General features: G+C 42.0%; 1 long non-coding RNA gene across 1 annotated transcript in view; it reads left to right on the top strand.

Annotated features, from left to right (window-relative positions):
• Positions 1 to 6,442, top strand: part of LOC307215216 — a 425,975-nt gene extending 419,533 nt beyond the window's left edge. Inside the window, exon 2 of the long non-coding RNA XR_013838394.1 lies at positions 6,189 to 6,442. This is a non-coding gene — a long non-coding RNA (uncharacterized lncRNA). The remainder of the gene's footprint in view (positions 1 to 6,188) is intronic.
• The last annotated feature ends 1,663 nt before the right edge of the window (positions 6,443 to 8,105 follow it).

The raw sequence follows: 8,105 nt of genomic DNA on the forward strand, positions 1-8,105 counted from the left end.
GAACATCACAGCAAATTGAGGACTACACTGACATTAGTCAAAGGTAGGGGATACAAGCTATCCCTACCCTATGGTAAGTTGGGGGGCCTCGTAGGTCCAAGAGCAGAGACCACCAGCAGATCTAAGCCCTGTTTTCTGGCAGAAGAGGGTCACTGAGGTTTAAGGTCTTGTGGAGGGCATTTTTATACAAACTACTTAAGAACAGGGATGGGGACCATTTTCTCTTGATGGCTGCTTTTCCTTGGGGATAATCTGTCAGCGGCTTTATGCATGACCAGGGGGTAGTGGACAGGATCACCTATTTCTCTCTCTCTTTCTCCCCAAAACACATTTCTCACCCTCTCTTCCTTCCCACCCAGTAGACAACTGGTGGAGGGGCAGATTGCTCTTGCCAGAGATCTAAACTTGATCACTTGCAGGTTGCCCATCCTTCTTCGGGGAATACTAAGTCATCTCAGTGATCCTTACATCAGGGATGGTGGAGCTCCAGCCCATGGGTCAGTCTTGACCTCCCAGGGGGTTCCAATTTGGCCCAGGTGGACATTTCCCCCAAACCATGCTCACTTGTCAATCAGATGACGTTGGTGGGTGACAACAGCTGATGGGCAATGTTCCATCCTGCTGGGTTCTAAATCACCAGCATATTCCTTAGGTGGAACATGCTGGCAAAGCAGAAGGTGGCAGATATTGAACTCACCACTGTGCTGGTAAAGGGAGAGTTCAATCCTGCTGGGTGAGGCTTCTCTAACACATTTCCTGTGAGGAATGTACTGGCAACCTTGATAGGTGGACAGAAATATTCACCCATCATTTACCTGGCACCATCATTACCTGTCAAAGTTTACCCATGGGGTGCGGTGTGATAAAGATCTGACCCACCAGGCCAAAAAGGTCACTTTACCCCTCCAAGATGGTCAGTATCATTAATCCTAAACTCTAGGCAGAGAGTAGGCTAAGAGATGTGGCTTGCCCAAGGCTACCCAGTTGACTTTATGACACAAGTGAACTTTTAATTAGAGACACGATGATCTGCTTGGCATGTTCCTTTGCAGTGTCCAGGGGTTACGTCCAGACATGGACATTCCATTTACAAGGAGTCTGAATTCTGGACACCGCAGACTAATTAAACAGAGCTGACTCTCTTCAGCTGCTGTTTTCCCATTACAAATGCTAAAAGCTCTCAGTGCCATGTGTACGAAGCGATATGAGGTGACTCCACAAAATGTAATTAAACCCTGGTGGCAATTTTGGCAGACTTCCCCCCTCTGTATGGCACATTTATGGAATGTTGTTCGGAAGCAGTGGAGGGGGTTGACTTGTATTACATGATCATTTGCCTGCTCGAGTCCTTCCTACCTCTCTTGCTTTTCATATCACAAGTTCCGGTGTCCTGATGGAAATGAAAACAATTCAAAACGATTACAAATTTGAAATCTGTCAATTGCAGTCATTTGTCTTATTTTCACTTTCGCACACAAGGGCCTTGCTTAATTCTCGTCCGCTACTTTATTAGAACAAAGGAAACTGTCTTATACTAAGGCCCCATCTGCAAAGCAACATTTAAAGCAACAGGCCACTTTAAATAATTACCTGGGAACTGTAGTTTGTTAAGGGTGTTGACAGTTAAGGGACCCCTGTTCCCAACACAGAGTGACAGTTCCCAGAATTCCCTGGGAGGAAAGATTGCCTCTTAAACCCAGTGCTTTTTCCCTTGGGGTACGCAGGGGTACACATGCCCCTAAACATTTTGTGAATCTAACGGAAGAAGAAACATTTTTTTAAAAAAATTGTTTCTTCTCTAGCACAGTGAATCATCAGTTCCGTTGAACAGCATGGTGAATCGTCAGTTCCGTTGCTCCCACCGATGGCAACCTCATTTCCTTTCCCTGTGTTTCCTAAGTCTCAGACGGAAGCAAGCATTTAATGTGTGAAGTAGGAGTTGGGATCTAGCACAGTGATTGGTCAGTTTTGTTGTTACCATCTCCAATGGCGGCCTCATTTCCTTTCCCTGTGTTTTCTGAGTCTCAGATGGAAGCGAGCATTTAATGTGTGAAGCAGTGTGGAATGTGGATGTGTGGTGTTTTACTGATGAAAGTTTGGCCTCATTGAGGGGCAGTATTTCAGTCTGAGCAGAAAAATTACTATTTTTCATCATCACAGCCAGCAAAGAAGCGTAAAGTTAATGATGACTGTGAAGACAAAAGATGGGCCAACGGTGTTGTGCATGTTCTTTGTACTTTTGTCCATTTACTGCATTTATTTCCCCCGATTTGAACTCTAAATTGGTGATTTTCTTGAGTCAAAATGAGAGTACCCCTAAACATTCCACACCCCCCCGAAAAAAAGAACTGTTTAAACCACTTGGAGAACTGTAGCTCTGTGGTGGGAATAGGGGTTTGCTCTGTTAACAAATGGCAGTTCCCAGGATTTTTATTTTTATTTTTGGGGGGTGGGGTGGGAGCCAAGACTGTTTAAAGTGGTACGATACTGCTTTAAATGTATATACTGCAGATGGAGTCAGAACCAACTCACTCAGTGGATGAACTGGGAGCAGCTCTTTGGGATTTCTGACATGGGTCTATTCCCAGCACCACCTGCAGACAACAGGATCCAACCTGTGGCTTTAAGCATGCATGTGCTCTGTTGCTGAGCTACAGCCCCAGACAATGCCTAGTCAAATTTCAGTCAGCACTGGGTAACGTGACACTTCTATCCACAGCGATCAGTCTGTCATAATTCCTTCACACAATTCATGCCACTAACCCCTTGGTGACCTGAATATGCATACATGAAACAGTTGTAAGTGTATTTTTAGGTGCCATGATGGTTATTTCTGAAATATTGTCAATATTCTTATTTCATAGTTTAAACAGGTGTTGTTAATTTTCATTGACACTGTAGTATTGAAGAAGACCGACATGGAAAGGACGTCTGCCGCTCTCAATCTTCAGCATGTTCACTCATAATTAAATCCCACTGTGTTGCCAGGATTGTAGCATTCATGCCTTCATGCACCCCTTTACTGACTACTTCCTGTTAAAATGCTATGTGTTTCCTTGACTGTGGGAAAACACATTTTAAGTTACACTCCCCTCCCCATTTTCTGGTAAAGGAATTTAATATGTCTCCCCCACCCTTCACTAAGAATATGTGGAGCTTCTTTCCTGACCCCCCCCCCGACACACATGGTTTTCATTTTCATTTTTGCAAGCTATTCTCTTTGAAAATCCTCTCGTGTTTCATCCAGGCAGGAATCTCCAAATTCAATTTTTGCTTTAGGCTAAACCAGGTAGCAACTTTACTTTGTAAGAAACCTATACATAAGGAGCCGATGTGAATATATTTTATTGCAAAACTGGGTAAGGATGTCACATGGTTTTGCAGCAGGCAAATTTTAGTTTCCTGTCACACACACATTTTATATATGAATCATTAATGTCATGCGATTACATTCTTCTTATTATTGATATTCATATTACATATACATTCTCCTGTGTAGAAAAAACATTTCAAAACTGCTACACAAACAATACCTGCATATCCCTAAACTAAGTGCAATCAATAAATAATAATTAATTCTTTATTGTGTTTTTATGAGGTTGTCAAGACTTATGATCTTCATGAGCTGATTCTCTAAAGATGCCCAGAACAGGGCTGTATCATTGACAATGGACAAGTCAATTACCTGCTGTGAGAGATTTGGAAATCATTTTGAGAGCAAAATTACTTCAATTCATGCCAAACCTGATGCCACAATTAGTTCAGGTCCACTGGAAGTCTCTGAAGCAGTAGCAAATTACTCCTTGTGGGGTCAGTTTCAGTTGTAGCAGCCTAAAGATGTAGACACAAAACTTGCAGCAGGGAAGTTGACAGTGAGACCTCTTGATCCTTGGCCATCATGGCTGATGAAATCTAGCAGGAGATGGAACGAATGCTTGGCTCCAGGGATAATAATATTGCATATAGACAGAAATCATGGACTCATTTCTCTTATTCATATTTGTGCTAGCTAGCAGATTTTAACCCCTTAAAATCTGATCCACCAAACTGCTTTTGCAATTCATCTACTTGGATTTCCATTTAGCTTGCTCCCTGCTTGGACATCTGAAAGTTGAATGTTTTGAATCCTGGATTTGCCATACTTTCCTCTGGGAGTTGCTGGCTGATCAAGTGATCACACAGTCCTCTGTTGATTGACTGACAACTGCCTGCTGCTTCCCCTTGGTAGATGATTGCAAGTTTCACCGGTACCTCTGTAATGCTTATTATCTACTCTTAGGCCACTTTTTTTACTCAGTAGGATTATTCAAGAATCTTGTTCCAGTGGGATTTTTTTAAAAACCTCCATATGACATTCAGTACTAAACCAACAGAAATATCCATGCAACATGGATCTTCTATTTTTGTTCTTTGCATGGTTTATTTCTAACCGTTTACGTACACCACTTAGAAATTCTGCATGTCAAGAAGTATATAAATATCTGAAATTAATAATATGAGCATCTTGAACTGGGTTCAGAAACAAAGTGACAACCAGTGAATTTCCCCCCCTTTTTCTTCTTTAAAAAAGAAGATATGCATGCTCACCCATCTATTTGGCAGCTGCATTTTAGATGAACTCAGGTTTCCAAGCTGTCTCTATAACTTAAAGGTAAATGTAAAGGTAAAGGACCCCTGACAGTTAAGTCCAGTCGCAGACGACTCTGGGGTTGCGGTACTCATCTTGCTTTACAGGCTGAGGGAGCTAGCGTGTATTTTTCCGGGTCATGTGGCCAGCATGACTAAGCCACTTCTGGCACAGTGGAACACTGAAACCAGAGCAGTGCATGGAAACGCTGTTTGGCTTACCGCTGGAGTGGTACCTATTTATCTACTTGCACTGGCGTGCTTTCGAACTGCTAGGTTGGCAGAAGCTGGGACCGAGCAACGGGAGCTCACCCTGTTGCGGGGATTCAAAGCACCAACCTTCTGATCAGCAAGCCCAAGAGGCTCAGTGGTTTAGACCACACCGCCACCCGCATACCATCTCTAGACACTTACCTGGCAGTTAAGTTCCTTTCAGCTTCTCTGGGACTCTGTGCAAAGTAAGAAAGGAGAAGCTTTGGAGGCAGAGCTTGCCAGCTACAGGCCCCAGAGCAGTACTGAACTTCACCACCCTCAGGAGCCAACCCTGAGTGTGAGGGCATTCATATGGAAGCAGATGCTAGCTGGGTTTGGGCACATCTGTGTTTTCCTTTGCTGTTTTCATTAAGATTTCAGGGCCTCCCTGAAAGCAAATCACAGAACATGCTCCAAGGACCATTGCTGGTGGTTTCTGGTTTACAATTTAAGACCACTACCTATTTTGAATATTACAAAGGAGGCACGATTCAACAAAGTGGATGCAGTCTACGGTTCTGAGCTGACTTGTGCATTTTATTTGTGAAATCAGCCAGCTAAAACATAGCTTCCTCGGATACAGGCTATTACTTCTGTGTTCACTATACATCAGTTATTATTAATGGGGTTCTTGTACTATTGAGCCTATTGAGAGGACATAGTGTCTGAGAAGAAAATGATACCAAGGGAGAGTAATGAAAAATGTGGGTCTTGCAAGAAGATTAATTGAGAAAGTAAATTATTTGATTGAAAGAGTTCACTGGTAAGTACCATCATTACTCCAGGGCTCCCAGCAATAAGACACCACTCATTAAAGATTTAATAAGAGTAGGGAGGGGGTCAGGAAGAGTGGAAACACACATAGGTCAGTAATTGCAGCCTGATGGTTGAATCCAGTGAACTATGATTTCATCCAGAAACTATGGTTGAGATGGTCGGGTGCAAGAAAACTGGCATGGGATATTTTAATGTTATTTTTTGCCATTTCTTGTATGAATTCAGCAACCAAAAGATGTTGCCATTGGTTTCTGAGATCTCAAGGAACATGTTGTGTTTTCCCCAGCATAAATCTTTCAATCTGACCCATCTGCAGCATTCATTTCTGGGCAAAATCAAAAGCTCTGCTTATGGATTACATTTTTTAAAAAAAGAACTAGGAAAACATAAGAACATAAAAAGAGGTTTCTCGGTCAAGCCAGTGGCCCATATAGTCCAGCATCCTGTTCTCACAATGGCCAACCAGATGTCTGTGGGAAACCAGCAACAGGATCCAAGCAGAAGACCATCTTGGCTGTGAGTCCTGGAAGAAGAAGAAGAAGAAGAAGAAGAAGAGTTTGGATTTGATATCCCGCCTTTCACTCCCTTTAAGGAGTCTCAAAGCGGCTAACATTCTCCTTTCCCTTCCTCCCCCACAACAAACACTCTGTGAGGTGAGTGGGGCTGAGAGACTTCAAAGAAGTGTGACTGGCCCAAGGTCAACCAGCAGCTGCATGTGGAGGAGCGGAGACGAGAACCCGGTTCACCAGATTATGAGACTACCGCTCTTAACCACTACACCACACTGGCTCTCTGCCTTGCAGGCCTTTCTGTTGGCTATTTGCAGTATGGTAGCGCTGCAGAGAGCTTGCTGGGGAGATCATGCATTAAAAAGAAAGGGACTCAAAAATAACTTAAGGTTTTAATTACGAAAAAACAAAAACTCCTTATACACTAAATACATTAACAACAAACCAGACCCAACCACCAACCCAACCCCCAGGGTAATGGGAGAGCTAGGTGCTGCTCCTTATATACTACATGCAAATGCTGACACACCTTAATCAATGCAACTCAGCAGCACCTGCTGTGTTTCACAGCTGTAAAGCTGGGTCTCGTTATCTTGCTCTGGCCCTTGCTCTGGCCCCTTAAAGACATACACATTAGGTGGAACAATGATGAACCTTTACATTTAAAGAAACCATTCAACATTTCCCCTGCGGTTCATCATTGTGGAACAAAAACATAAAGCATACTTTGTACATGTCTTTCATGCGTAACCTTTGGAAGTACTTTTGTAAAAATGTCCGCAATTTGATTGTTACCCGGAACATATTCAAATACAATCATTTCATCAGCAATTAGTTTCTTTACAAACTGCAAATGTAGCATTTCAACAAGGTCATCAATCTTTGCAGTTTGATGAACCAGAAAAGATCCATTTTTGCCTTTCTCAATTTGCATGGATAAGTAATTTTTAGCTATGCCTAATTCCACCACATCAAATTTCTTCTGTAACTGTGAAACTACCTCTTCATATTCCTGTTTAGTTTTTGTAGAAATTAACACGTCATCTACATACACACATATTTTTGTTACAGAGTTTGCTTCCTTTATAAACACACAGTTATCTGCCTTTCCTTGTGAAAAAACAATATCCAGCAATTCTTTTGCTAAAGTTTGGTGCCAATTCCTTCCACTTTGGTGCAGACCATAAAGGGATTTATTTAATTTGCATACCAAAACTTCAGCGGCGTCTATGCCTTCAGGGACACGCATAAAAATTTGTTCTTTTAAATCTGCAAACAAATATGCAGTTTTTATATCTAGGTGATAAACAGAATGTCCACGTTGTGATGCATCTTTTAACAAGAGCTTAACTGTTTCATATTTTACACTTGGTGAATAACACAAATCATAATCTTCGCCTGGAATTTGTTGAAAACCCCTAGCAACTAATCTTGCCTTGTACCTTACAACTTCATTTTTGTCATTCATTTTGACTCTATAAACCCATTTTGAATCAATAAGTCTCATATCTGGGGTTTGTGGTACAAGAGACCAAGTGTTATGCTCTTTTAAAGAAGCTATCTCAGAGTTCATAGCTTTATACCAATTTGCAGCTTGGTGCTTAGGTAAATTCTGAACATCATTGTAGCCTTTTGGCTCAAAAACCGCCTTATTGGCATACACAGTATTAAAATGTTCATCTGCAAATCGTTGTGGCTTCTGCCTCTTTCTATCTGAACGTCTCAGTCCGGAAGGAGAGTCAGACTCCTCAGACTTAATAGGACTAAGGGAACCACTAGTTTCAGGTTGTAAATCATCATTGTCAGACTGAAGAGGTGCCTGTAGGCTAAGCTCACGGTCAGAAAACTCAAGAGAATCTAACCTCCCCTCGGGTGCCTGTGACTTTAAATCATCAAACAAATTATCAGATTCAACAGGCTTTTCGTCTTTTTCCATTAATT

The sequence above is a fragment of the Podarcis cretensis genome (assembly GCF_951804945.1).
Source record: "Podarcis cretensis genome assembly, chromosome: 4".
Taxonomy (NCBI): Eukaryota; Metazoa; Chordata; class Lepidosauria; order Squamata; family Lacertidae; genus Podarcis; species Podarcis cretensis.